This window comes from Jaculus jaculus, chromosome 15, assembly GCF_020740685.1.
Source record: "Jaculus jaculus isolate mJacJac1 chromosome 15, mJacJac1.mat.Y.cur, whole genome shotgun sequence".
Taxonomy (NCBI): domain Eukaryota; kingdom Metazoa; phylum Chordata; class Mammalia; order Rodentia; family Dipodidae; genus Jaculus; species Jaculus jaculus.
The window spans coordinates 73,543,272-73,557,098 of record NC_059116.1 but is presented as its reverse complement, the minus strand read 5'-3'; the positions used below and the strand labels follow the sequence as shown (position 1 = coordinate 73,557,098).

Below are 13,827 nucleotides of genomic sequence, written 5' to 3'. Positions count from 1 at the left end.
TAAGAAGAGCAGGAGAAGGAGGAAGAGGACGGGGGAGAGTTGGGCGTTCAGACGCGCTCTCAAGGAGCTGCAGCAGACAGCCTTCGGTGGTCAGAAGATGGCAAACCTCCAGCAAGGGTAGCAGGCCCGCGGCGCTTCTCAGAGCCTCACCTCACTCGGGGCAGTTACTGGGCCTGTCTGCATCCGTTTGTCCCGTAGCTTCCAAGCCTGTGTACTGCTTCTCTGCACTGAGACAGCTCCGTCCATCGTCCGTGCTAGAAACTTCACTGCTGTTTCCAAGGAATGCCATGTCTGATTCAAATGTCTAGAAATGTCTCCAAGAGCCCCTCACAGCTTTATCTGTTCTTTCTCAGTAACTTCTGCCCATTCCTAATCATAGCTACTACTTTTAAGATATTGATTGCTTTTTTCTCATCTTCATAGGCTTGTCCTCAATTACTCTTTTTTTTTTAAATTTTTTATTTATTTATTTGAGAGCGACAGACACAGAGAGAAAGACAGATAGAGGGAGAGAGAGAGAATGGGCACGCCAGGGCTTCCAGCCTCTGCAAACGAAGTCCAGACGCGTGCGCCCCCTTGTGCAACTGGCTAACGTGGGACCTGGGGAACCGAGCCTCGAACCGGGGTCCTTAGGCTTCACAGGCAAGCGCTTAACCGCTACGCCATCTCTCCAGCCCTCAATTACTCTTTTAAGGCAACAGAAAGAAAGGAACGGACGGATGCATTCGTGCAAGCGCGGCTAATGTTTTGCAAGGAACACGACAGGCTAGTTCCCAAACTGACACAATCGCAAACTCAGCCACAGGAACTTACGACAAGAAGGAAAAGGGGAAAACATGCAATGCAAGCTTTTTTTTTCCCCCAACAACTTAAAAAAAAAAAAACCACTGAGGTTTAACTGTGTAGAAGAGACATTTAGAAATGTCAACTAGCTGAGTGTTTTGGGAATTGTAACTTACATGGACCCATGCCAATATAAATTTTCATCTGGGCTTAAACAACTCATTTTTAAATAGCTGGAATATTGCAAGATTTAATGTCATTCTCAGAACAAGCCCTAACACCACCTGCCACTTGAAAGGTTTTTTTAGAGGAAACATGGAGAGACTTTTAATTAAGATATCTTTGTATGTTTAAACTTGGACATATCCCTGCTATTCTAAGCAAGAACAGATAAAATAAAATCAATAGGACATGATTGAACTGCAGAAGGAGATAACTGTCTGGGCAGCCCAGAAACGTGTAGAAGGACAAAGTGGTGGGGTCCAGAAGTGGGGCGACGCCCAGGACACGTCGGGCTCCAGAGCAGGAAGCGAAGGGACATAAATGAAGAGTCGGTTCTGAGGGAGTGAGAGCTTCCTAAGAGGTGGGCTAGGAGCCACGATCAGAGTTTTATGTTAAGCATCCAGGTAAGACTTCTGGATGAAGAATTTAAAGGAAAGGCTGGGGAGATATCTCAGTGGGCAGTGTGCTTGTCTTAGAAGCCTGACAACATCCCCCAAATCCCAAGAACCGTGTAAAGTGCTGGGGGTCGCAGCGGAGGAAGGGCTGTGTAAGAGAAGTGCTTGCTTTGTAAGCACAAGGTCCTCAGTTTGATCTCAAGAGCTCACATAAAAATGCTGGGTGTGGCAGCACGTGTCTGTAATCCCAGCCCTGGGGAAGCAAGACAGGGGGATCCCCGGGGCTCACTGGCCAGCCAGTGCAGCCTAGTTGATGAGCTCCCCATCATGAGAGCCTCTCTTTAGAGTGCACCTGAGAAGTCACACTCCAGGCTGTGCTCTGGCTTCCACATGCACATGAACACACATACACCTTCACACTCACATGCCTGCCTACACACCGCACACGTATATGCATGCAAAACAAGCAAACAAAAAAGAAATGGGGGCGCTGGAGAGATGGCTTAGCGGTTAAGGCGCTTGCCTGCAAAGCCAGATGCACAAGGTAGCACATGCATCTGGACTTCGTTTGCAGTGGCTGGAGGCCCTGGCGTACCCATTCTCTCTCTCTCTCTCTCTCTCTCTCTCTCTCTCAAATAAAGACAATAATAAATAAAAAAAATAAAAATTTTAAAAAAGAAATGGAAGACAGGTACAGTTGGAGTCCCAAGCGGAGAGGGCTTGAGGAAGTGGGAAGATGAAGGAAGTTGACCAAACTGACGCCTGGCTTGGTAGATAAAAACCAGCAGCTCTCGTATTGCTGGTGGGCAGGGCAGCGGTGGAAGGCCTGGCCATGCTTCGCTGCTCTAGGGGATGCGCAGACGAACACGAAACCACCAGTCATGTAGACAGGTGAAGGAAGGAGAAACATATAAAATCAACATATAAAAACAAGTGATCACGCCAACCAACATTCTGAGTCTTGTTTATCCCAAGAGAAGAGACTAATACTTTTTCTGCTTCTGCTTCTTCTTCTTTTTTTTAAGGCCAACTAATTTAGAATGGTTATTCCTCTAAATTGAATTCATTAAGGTTTATGGATAGAATATGAGCATATAAAACCCGGCAAAGTCCCTGTAATAGTTGGCAAACATAATAAAAAAAGAATAGTCAAAAACCATAAGCTATTAGGGAATATATTAAACAATATGACATATAGGGATTTTGTGGAGAAAACTATCATAATGTTATCAAAAGACATTTGGCAGATGTGAGGACGTAAAGGATCTATCCAGTTCTGGGTAGATTTGGCAGGACAGATGAAGGCAATTTTCTTCAAAATTTTCTATAACCAATACAACTCTAATCAACTCTCTTAGCAGAGTCTCTGAAATGAAACACCTGGCTCTGTGGTCGGCAATGAAGAACGAAAGATCCAGAATAACCAAGATCACCTCCCTAAAGTACAGGTTAGGTCAATTTTTCTTACCAAGAGTCAAGGGTTATTATAAAGCCAAGATACTTACATAGGATGGCAATGCTACACAAACAACCCATCCCCACCCACCCCAAACCCCGAAACTCAAGTATGGTCAGACATAGTCACAAAGATGTATGAACTTGGAAGGATCCGCAGGTGGATTGACAGTAAGTATGAAAATGTTAGACCCTAGGCAATAGAAATATCACAGAGAAATTATGCTGTCTTATCCCATCTATTACCATACTGTTCCCCTGCTCACTAGAGTGGCAACAATTATAAACTCAGGAAGAGCTCACAGAAATGAACCATAAAGCAGGACCACACTCTTGTTTTAACACTGATGATGCCAAGTTAAAAGCAAATGCTAGAGAGATTCAGGAAAACAAAAAGCATAAGCTTTTTAAATAAGATAAAAGAGACTATTCTAATGTTGTAAAAGCAGAGGATTTTAAATGAATCAAAGTAAATAACCTAGATTGATACACTGCAATACATTAAAGTTAGCTAATCCTAGGACTCGGGAGGCAGAGGCAGGAGGATCATTGTGAGTTTGTGAGTTTGAGACCACCCTGAGACTACAGAGCGAATTCCAGGTCAGCCTGGGCTAGAGTGAGACCCTTCCTTGAAAAAACAAAAGAAAAAAAAAGAAAATAAATACATTAGAGTTAAAAAAAAAAACAACTTCTAAATTGTAGAGAACAAAATAAAGATGTTAAAGGGGAGTAGAGCAGCAAATAACACTAATAATCGACATGGGATTAACAGTCAGGAAGCTATTTGTAATATACCTGATACATATCCTTTTAAACTGGAGGTGGAGGGAAGGGAGGAGAGAGTGACAGATGACAAAGGAGGAGAGGGGCGTGACAGAAAGAGAACCTGGGAGGATATGGACAGGTAACGTACAGAAGGAAATCCCTGAATAGCTAACAGGCAGATGAATGAGCCCGCTGCAGGTGGCCAGATCAGAGAAGCTGAGCTACACATCCACTCACCAGACTAGCAACACTAAGCGCTCTGCGGCATGGGGGCAAGGCTGGAGCAGACACCTCCCATACACCACTGGCAAGAGGAAAGACAAGAACCTCCACTGAGGGAGACTCTGGAAACATCTGGCAATGTCTGTCAGGTGGCTAGTCAGCACTTCTCCCTCAAGAGAGGGCCTTCCGAGCCCCTGCCACTGGGTGCAGAAAAAATATCCACAGGAATAGTCATGGCAACGTTCCGTAGCTGTGGAAAACGACCAGGAGGAGCAGAGATGCACAATACATGAGGCACTTTTTGGAATTTATGCAGCAGCGACAAATCAATGCATCTGAGATACCTGTATTACCATGTATAAACTGCATAAACATCACGTTGAGCCAAAATAGCAAATTGCACTATAATGCTGAAAACAACAGAATACAAATAGTGCACCCCAACATTTTTAAAAATCCGCAAAAGTAGAATCCGTTATGATGTTTATATCTGAATGTAGTAATATAAAATTCATGCTTAGGAACTAGGAACACCAAGATCAGAGTAGTGGTTACCTTGAAACCAAAGGCAGGGAGCTGGAAGCCGGGGAGGCCAAGGGGCCTGGCCTGCAAACACACCCATCTAAAGCAAAGACGGCAAGCGGGGGACAGCTTCAGCAGCTGGCGGAGCAACACGTGCCGTGATGAACTGCTTAAAGTCTGTTTGTCCATTTGAAATAGAAGTACTGATATTTTAAAATATTGACTCTACCTCACAGAGGATAGCAGCACTAATGGCAATTTTTCAAATGGTATAAATAACTTAATTGCAGTATTACTATAGATTGTAGATGGTAAAATGATAATTGAGCATAATAAGAAAATGAACAACTTAATAATGCCCTTAGTATCCAATTTTTATGATATACACACATTACTTTAATAATAAAAAAGAATATTAGCCTCTAATCTAAGTCTTAATTCCAAAAAGAGTCATGTTATGAGCGTTCAATTTACAGAGGGTTGGTAAGTTTCCCGGGCTCCACAGGACCGCTGAGCTATATAGCAGGACATTTTGAATATTGCAACGCATGAAATCATAGCTGCCTTGGCACGCTTGCTTTAGCTGAGCTCCCCAGAAAACAAGCCCCAAGATCAAGCTTATAAACCGATGCCTTACTGGAGGGGAGGAAATGCTCCCAGGCTGAGACAACTCTGAGATGAAAGGCTAGAAGTTAAATGTTCAGAGTGGACTATAGACTTGGCCATGTTTCTATCAAAAGATAGACACAGTTGCTCAGTAAGTGGGGTGTGCAGAGCCCTCGTAAGGGAGAAAGTCCATCTGGAAGAGGAACTGATTGTTGCATCCTCTCTCTCATTGATCCAAGTTCATCCCATAATACAAGCTATGTGACAACTCCTTAGCACTTCTGAAGCAGTCAAATTCCATAGCCGCTTGGGTCATCTAGGTTGATACATGTCAGGAATCATTAAAGCTTTGATGCGTCAGATACAGCAGGCCATGAGTGCTATAGGGTGGCCGGGGGTGCCACCATGGAGCTGGTGACAACCTTGTGAGGCACCATAGCAACAAGCTGTGTTGGGACAGGAAGTCACAGTAGCTATGGCTGGTGCCGCTACCCATGAAGCACCAGCTGATGCTAAGTAAACATGGGGAAGTCTGTGGACTGGCCAATATGACTGATATCTGTGCACTCAGATGTGACCGAACTCTCTCCTGTTGCCCAGCTCTCAGTCTGAGAAGAAAGACATCCCCATTTTTCCTGCTCCTCATGAAGAAATTCAATTCTAATTCTTTATGATGTTAGCCAATCACTGTGTGTAAAAGCAGACTTTATGAAGGAAGCCAAATTCCCCTTTATTAAGGCAAGTCTCAGGACTGTAATAAAAACCCATCAGCTGGGCATATCAAGACCAACCTTGGCTATAGAGCAAGTTCAAGTTCAGCCTGGACTGCATGAAACCCTATTAAAAAAAAAAAAATCAAAAACCAGGCTGGAGGGATGGCTTAGCGGCTAAGGCGTTTGCCTGCAAAGCCAAAAGACCCAGGTTCTATTCCCCAAGACCCATGTTAGCCAGATGTACAAGGGGGCACACACATCTGGACTTCCTTTGCAGTGGCTAGAAGCCCTGGTGCTCTCTCTCTCTCTCCTTCTTTCTCTGTCAAATAAATAAATAAAAATAAAATATTCTTAAGAAATCAAAAACCAAGCCAAAGCTAATTAACCCTTTCACCTACCAATATTTATGGATTCACCTTGGGTCTATGCATTGCCGGTCTGGATTATAGACCCGTGGAATGATTTTGAACTTCACGTTACCACAGAGTGTAAGATTGCTTGCCTTGCCCTTGTTTGGCTCTGCTAACTCAGTGATCTATTCGGTTGCCATGACCACATGAACACTAAGAGAACCGGGGAGCGCCCTGGTTTCTGACGTTCTCTGCGGCATCAGCCCTGGCTCCTCCTGGCAGTAAGGCTCACTGGCTATTTGCACTGCTTATGCGTCCATTCCCATGAGAAGAGCGAAGTGACCTAGGGGAGGGGCACTGCCCGCAGCTCGGTGGTGCTTTGTGTCCCACAGGGAAGATCTGCAACAAGGGAGCCATTGGGAAATAAGCGACGAGCAAAGTTGACCCTACTTTACTCCTTGGACCTGTCTGCACCTACAAGCTCCTGGGAATACAGGACTCTCCAGTGGCCCTTGGGTCAGTGCAAATGTCACCGCTAGAATCGCATTATCTACTTATGAGTACAGCTCCACACTATGCCACAGCTGTGCCCCTGGCCTACCAGGCTGGCCGGCTAAGCTCATCGTGACGTGAATTATGACTGAGCTCTACAGTGATGTGAATTTACCACAAAAGTAACAAATCATAATATGTCTGCCATAAAATGAGTCTCTTGGTCTGTGGCAAAGCCGTGTTGATGCCTTGTCAATGGGTTTGACATTGTGAGCATTCAGAATAGACGTGCTGAGAAGGAATGCAAACCACGTGAAGAAGATGTACTGGTTTTGGGAAGGACTTCCTCTCTAAAGTGAAAGAAGGTCATTGTAGCCATCTGAAAGGTGGGTGTCAGGGTTCGCTACAGGGTGACTCTATGCTAAGGTTACAGCTGTTGGAAGACTGGACAGTAGCTTCCAGCCTTTACTGATACCCATGTCGCTAAGCCCACGTGTAGCCTGTGTTCTTGCCACAATGAGCCCTCTTCTCTGGAGCGCATGCATAAGTGGTAGTGACTGTGTCCCTCACTTTTTCTATCGCTGTGACAAAAAACCTGAGAAAACAACTTAAAGGAGGAACTGTTTACATTGCTTACTTTTACCGAGCTTGTTAGCATTTAAGCAGGGCAGGTACCATTAGCAGCCTATATTGATGTACCTTAAAAGTGTCCCTTTCTTTTTCTTTTCTGCTAAAACTTTTTGGAGAAAGGTAAGTGTTATGGCGTAAATGTATCATGTCCCCACAAACGTACGTGTTTGAACACTTGGTCCTTAGTGGTGCTGGAGGAAGTGAGTCGTTGGAGATCAGGTCTTGAGGTTTTATAGCCCAAGCCCACTTCTTGCTCATTGCTTCATGGCTTTGGACTATATGACCAGCCAGCCATCCACAGTGGACTGTAGCCCCTTGACACTTCAGCTTAAATAAACCCTTCCCTTCCTTCCTTAAGTTGCTTCTGGTTTGGTATTTGTTCACAACAATAAAAAGGTAAATAATAGTGTGACCAGAGGCATTTCTGTCTTTCATCTCTAAGACACAAGCTGAGCATGCATATGTGCCCCTTACCATCATCTTTGTGAACTATATCCTTACACTGAGCATGCTCAGGTACGTCCTCCAGAACTGAGCACACTCTGTATATACCTACCTCCACAGCGTGTTTCGATAGGAATCTGTGTAGCTCCCAAAGAAACCCCCCCCCCCATTTTTTCCTGCCTTCCAGGGAAGACTTGCTTTGGAAATAACTCCTCGACTGCCATTGCCTGCAACAGGTAATAAATCTTTCTCTACCATTCAGGTTCTTGACCATGTTTGTCAGGCCCTTGCACTCAATAAGATGGGAACAAATTTCATTCAGTTAAAGAGGCATCAGCCCATATGGTACAGTGGAGAGAGGGGTGAGAAACAGCTCACGGCTGGAGAGATGGCTTAGCAGTTAAGGTGCTCGCCTGTGAAGTCCATGAACTCGTGTTTGAATCTCCAGGTCCCACATAAGCCAGATGCACAGTGACACAGCGCACAATGCCGCACATGCGCACAAAGGAGTGCACGCGCCTGGGGTTCATTTGCAGTGGCGAAGGCCCTGGCAAGCCCACTCTCTCTCTCCCTCTTCCTCTCTCTCTTAAATAAATAAATAAGTGAGTAAATTAAAAAAAAAAAAAACAGGGCTGGAGAGATGGCTTCGTGGTTAAGCGCTTGCCTGTGACGCCTAAGGACCCCGGTTTGAGGCTCAGTTCCCCAGGTCCCACGTTAGCCAGATGCACAAGGGGGTGCACGCGTCTGGAGTTCGTTTGCAGAGGCTGGAAGTCCTGGCGCGCCCATTCTCTCTCTCTCTCCCTCTATCTGTCTTTCTCTCTGTGTCTGTCACTCTCAAATAATAAATAAATTTAAAAAATGTTTAAAAAAAAAAAAACAGCTTGCATCATGATGGCCAGGAAGTAGAGAAAGAGCATGCCTAGATTTATTGGCTTTTGTGTTTTTTTTTTAAAGATTTATTTATTTGTTTGAGACAGAGAGAGAGAGAGAGAATTGGCACACCAGGGTCTCCAGCCACTGCAAACGAACTCCAGATGCATGTGCTACCCTGTGCATCTGGCTAACATGGGACCTGGAGAATTGAACCTGGCTTCTTAGGCTTCCCTGGTAAGTGCCTTAACTGCTAAGCCATCTCTCCAGCCTCTTGTTTTCTTCTAAAAGATTTTAATTATTTATTTATTTGAGAGAAGGGGGGAAAGAGGGAGAGATAATGGTCACACAGAGCCTCTAGCCACTGCAAACAAACTCCACATGAATCTCACCTTGTGCATCTGGCTTTACGTGGGTACTGAGGAATCAAACCCGGGTTCTTTGGCTTTGCTGGCAAGTGCCTTAACCCCAGAGCCATCTCTCCAGCCCTTATTGGGTTTCTTATTCCATCTTGCCTCCAAGCCTGTGGAATCACAGCATTCACAACCAGCATGGGATCTTTCCCATTAGATACTCCTCTCTGGAAACACCCTCAGGGATATCGACAGGGGTATGCTTGGTTAATCTCCTAGGCCCATCTACCCACTCAAGATGACAAGATGAGGGCTGGAGAGATGGCTTAGCAGTTAAGGCGCTTGCCTGCAAAGCCTAAGAACATATGTCCAACTCTCCAGGGCTCACGTCGCCAGACGCACAGTGATGCACACATGCAATGTCCCATATGTACGCAAGGGGGCACACGTAGCTGGAGTTCATTCACAGAGGCCAAAAGGCCCTGGCACACCCATTCTCTATCTTTCTCTCTGCCTCTCTCTCAAAAATAAAAATAGACAACAGGATGAATTACCACAGAGATCACTGAAGGACACTGGCTGACATTTATAAAACAAGTCATCACAGCTACCAAGTTGCTGAGGCCACTTCTGCAGAGTAAACATCACGGTATTTCTAGTAAACATCAGCATAACACAAAAAGATGTTTTTACCCCACTCCTACCCATTCCCAGACCTTCCCGCCCTTGATTTTCTACCTTCACCATGACCCCTGATTGCTAAGGCATTTGTCATGGAATGACAACCAGAAGGGTTTGGGGAAGTTTAAGGTTTCCTAGTTTAGGTACTCAATGATTGTGCTACTGAGATCTCCATCCCCATGACAAAGCTATCCTAAGAGAAATAAATTTAAGAGTAAAGATTTATTTTGGCTCATGGTTTTGGAGGGTCAGTCCTTTGTCATTTAGTGCCAGTGCTTCTGGGGTTGTGGTGAAGCAGTACATTAAGGGAGAGAGGGAGGGAAAGCTGCTCACCTTGTGCCAACCAGGAAGCAGAGCGAGGCAGGGAAGGGTTTGACAGGGCACACCACCAAGGACTCACTCCCTTCAACTAGGTTCCACCGCCTAAGTTTCCACTGCCTCTCAATAGTCTATCAACCTAAGAAGCCATCAACTGACTCATCCATTGACATCAGAGAAAGCAATGAACCAGCCACTTCCCAGACGCCCATCAGCTGACAAGAAGGCCTTTGGGGGGGCATTTTCGATCCGAACTGTAATGACCTAGCTCAGCTTTCAGATTTTAAGACTTTCCTTATCGTGGCCTTGACTTTAATAGGAACCCTCTCAAGAATGCACATTTGTTATCTTTTGACAGTCAGTCATCCTTTTAATCAGGGCCCTGGGCTCGGTTTTCCGTGGCTCTTCCTTGTGGTCACACATGATAATGGGATGTTTGTGCTCTGCCTTGGAGGCAGGTCCTCAAGTGGATCAAACACTTCCCTAAGCATGCCATTTCCTTTTTGTTATGACAAATACAGTGACCTATATATCATAATTAGGAAGGCCACTCCCTGTGAGCAGCAGCCATGTCATTCCACACAGCCATGCATCTCACCTGCTGCTCAAACAAACCAGAGGGAAGAAATCCAGTGACTGCGATAGCCTGGAGTACCTGCACGTATTATCGACCATTAAGAGCAGAACTGCCCCTACTGAATTCCGACAGGGCACAGTATGACTGCAAATCCCCATCCAGATGGGCTGTTTACTAGGAAACCTGGATCTCTAAGTCTCTTCTCTGGGGCTCAACAGATACTGAAGTCAGACACAAAACGCAGATGAGAATATATTATAGAATGACATGTTAAGGCTGCAGGAATGATGGAAACTGAGGCAGGGAGGAAGACAGGGCACGTACAAGCTGCTCGTGACAAAAGCCAGTGGTGTCTGTCAAGTGAGAAACAAGGGTGACTTGAGGGATGGGGAGCGGTGCTAACTTTCTCCTTCTCCCTCCCGGATGCTCGCGGCAGCTCGAGAACATTCGCTCTTACGTGGGTCGTGTCATCTGGGTATTCTGGTGAACAGGTGAGAATGCCAGACCCTGCACCCGCATTGTACACATTTCATTTGAATCCACAAGCAGTAGGTGGCACCGCAAATCTCAAGGGTTTGATTTGGATGGGCCTGGGTGGCCAAGGGCCCTTTTGAGGTGGCAGTGGCGATGGTGGCCAGGATGTTGTAGTGAGTAAGTGGTTAAGGGTCCAGGGGTGGGTGGTGCATGGTGAGGATGGGGGACGGAGACACTTACTATGTGCTAACACTGCTCGACACCCCTGGCGTTTGCGATTCCATTTAGCCAAGTATGGCAGGTAACTATTCACCTGTTATAGAAAACAGAAGTTTTGTGTTATATACCTGGAAACTGGTTTAAAAAAAGTATTTGAAGCCAGTGATAACTGCAATATTTGTTTTCTTTCTAGTCAACATTGTCTGCCTTTATATTAATCTCTCAACACACACACACACACACACACACACACACACACACACACACTCCTAACTGTATACTTATATGTACATGAACATATATATAATATATATTTATATAGTACTATATATTTATATATACTATTCCAAAATCCCCCAGCAAAAGATGATGTAAATAACTATTGCAAAACAAACCCTGGGGTTGAATAAGAAGGAATGATGAAGATTATGGTGATCTGACACTGGAAAGTTTTATTATAACTTTTATTACTGTGATATGCCATCTAGACATACCAACAACAAAATGACACTAAACAAAACTCCAACTCAACAAATGAGCTGCATTCAATTGGGATGTGTTGCCATCCAAGCTTGGGCTGACACCAAATCAATAAAAATGTCTTAATAAAACTATCCCAAGTAGACATGGTCTATTACTTCCACCTCACCTTTGTGAGACAGGTAAAATTTTCACCTTACTGATAAAATATCTGGCCTTCACACAGAATCAACCAAGGTCACATCCACATGACAGCATTTTAAAAGTGTATTATTTGAACCTTTAAGCACCGTGTTTTTCCAGAGACTTAAAATAGTCACATCATGACCACTACTACACAGGAGAAGTTCCAGTGAACTCAAAATTTATCAAATCTGGCTAAATAGAATAGGAATTAAGTAAGTTTTTGTAGCAATATGGAAAAAAATTGCCCCGATAAATTCTATTTAGATTTGGATTTGAGATTTCCCTTTATCATACAGTCTGTAAATGTGTTTTTAAAGATCTTCCAGTACACATGGAAATGCCACTATCACATGTACTTAGCCATTCAATCCTACTCCTGTCCTAGAGTCTACTGGACAAGATGCACAATGCTTCCCACTTTGCCTTCTGAAGCACTGGCATTAAGAAAGGGGGTCGAAGGGCTGGGAAGATGGCTCAGTCAGTAAAGGGCTTCCCACACAAGCATGAGGACCTGAGCTCAAACCTCAGCACCCACATTAAAAAGGTACACATGGGACCGGAGAGAAGGCTTAGTGGTCAAGGCACTTGCCTGCAAAGCCAAAGGACCCAGGTTCAATTCCCCAGGACCCACATAAGCCAGATACACAAGGTGGCACATAAGTCTGGAGTTCATTGTCAGTGGCTGGTGTGCCCATTCTCTCCCTCTCAAATAAATAAATAAAAACAAAATATTTAACAGGCAGGCATGGTGGCACACACCTGCGATACCAGCATTGGGGGGTGGAGGCAGAGGGGCTCCGGCACTGGCTGGGCGCCTCATCTAGCTGAGTCAGGTGCTCCAGGTTTAGTCAGAGACCTTGTTTCAAAAATAAAGTAGAGGGCTGGAGAAATGGCTTAGCGGTTAAGCGCTTGCCTGAGAAGCCTAAGGACCCCGGTTCAAGGCTCAGTTCCCCAGGTCCCACGTTAGCCAGATGCACAAGGGGGCGCACGCATCTGGAGTTCGTTTGCAGAGGCTGGAAGCCCTGGCGCGCCCATTCTCTCTCTCTCCCTCTATCTGTCTTTCTCTCTGTGTCTGTTGCTCTCAAATAAATAAATAAATAATTTAAAAAATAAATAAATAAATAAATAAAGTAGAAAGCTGGGCATGGTGGCTCATGCCTTTAATCCCAGCACTTGGGAGGCAGAGGTAGGAGGATTGCCATGAGTTCAAGGCCACCCTGATACTCCATAGTGAATTCCAGGTCAGCTTGGGCTACAGCGAGACCCTATCTTGTAAAAGACAAATAATAATAGAGAGTGATGGAGGCAGACACTTGACACTGTCCGGTCCCCCCCCCCCCCAGCACACACTTAAGAGGACTCCTGGTTCATCCACGCACACACTTCTATGGGGCTGGAGAGACAGCTTAGCAATTAAGGCGCCTGCTTGCAATGCCAAAAAACCCAGGTTCCATTCGCAGGACCCATGTAAAATCAGATGTACAAGGTGGCACATGCATCTGAATTCATTTTTGCAGTGGCTAGAGGTCCTGGCACACCCATTCTCTCTGTCTCATTCTCTCTCTCTCCAAAAATTGAATTTCAAAAATCAATTAATTTAAATGAAATTAATCAATTAATTAGTAACAGAAACTAGCTTCTGTGAAGCAGGCATGGTGGCACGCACCTGTGCTTACTATGCAGAAGGCTAGGGCAGGAGGATGTTGAGTTCAAGGGTACAGTGGACTTGCTAGCAAGCACCTGTATCAAAAAGCTTCCTTAATTAAAAGAGAACAAAAGCTTCATGCAAACTTTGCCAGCAGAAAAAAAAGAATGGATTTAGAAGTTACTTGAGCCAGCCATGGTAGTGCACACCTTTAATACCAGCACTCGTGAGACAGAGGTAGGGGGCTGCAGTGAGTTTGAGGCCACCCTGAGACTATATAGTGAATTCAGGGTCAGCCTGTACTAGCGTAAGACCCTACCTCAAACAAAACAAACAAACAAAAATTTCTTGAGATTTGGAAAGTGAAATAAATGACTGTAATAATCACTTCCTCTTCCAAATTGGATGCCCAAGACCCCCAGCTA

At 44.9% G+C, this 13,827-nt stretch overlaps 1 protein-coding gene across 1 annotated transcript in view; it reads right to left on the bottom strand.

Moving 5' to 3' along the window:
* Positions 1-11,075: 11,075 nt before the first annotated feature.
* Sfmbt2 (Scm like with four mbt domains 2) overlaps positions 11,076-13,827 on the bottom strand; it is a 242,588-nt gene continuing 239,836 nt past the window's right edge. Inside the window, exon 22 of the transcript XR_006633664.1 lies at positions 11,076-11,185. The gene's annotated coding sequence lies outside the window, so the exon portion shown is untranslated. The remainder of the gene's footprint in view (positions 11,186-13,827) is intronic.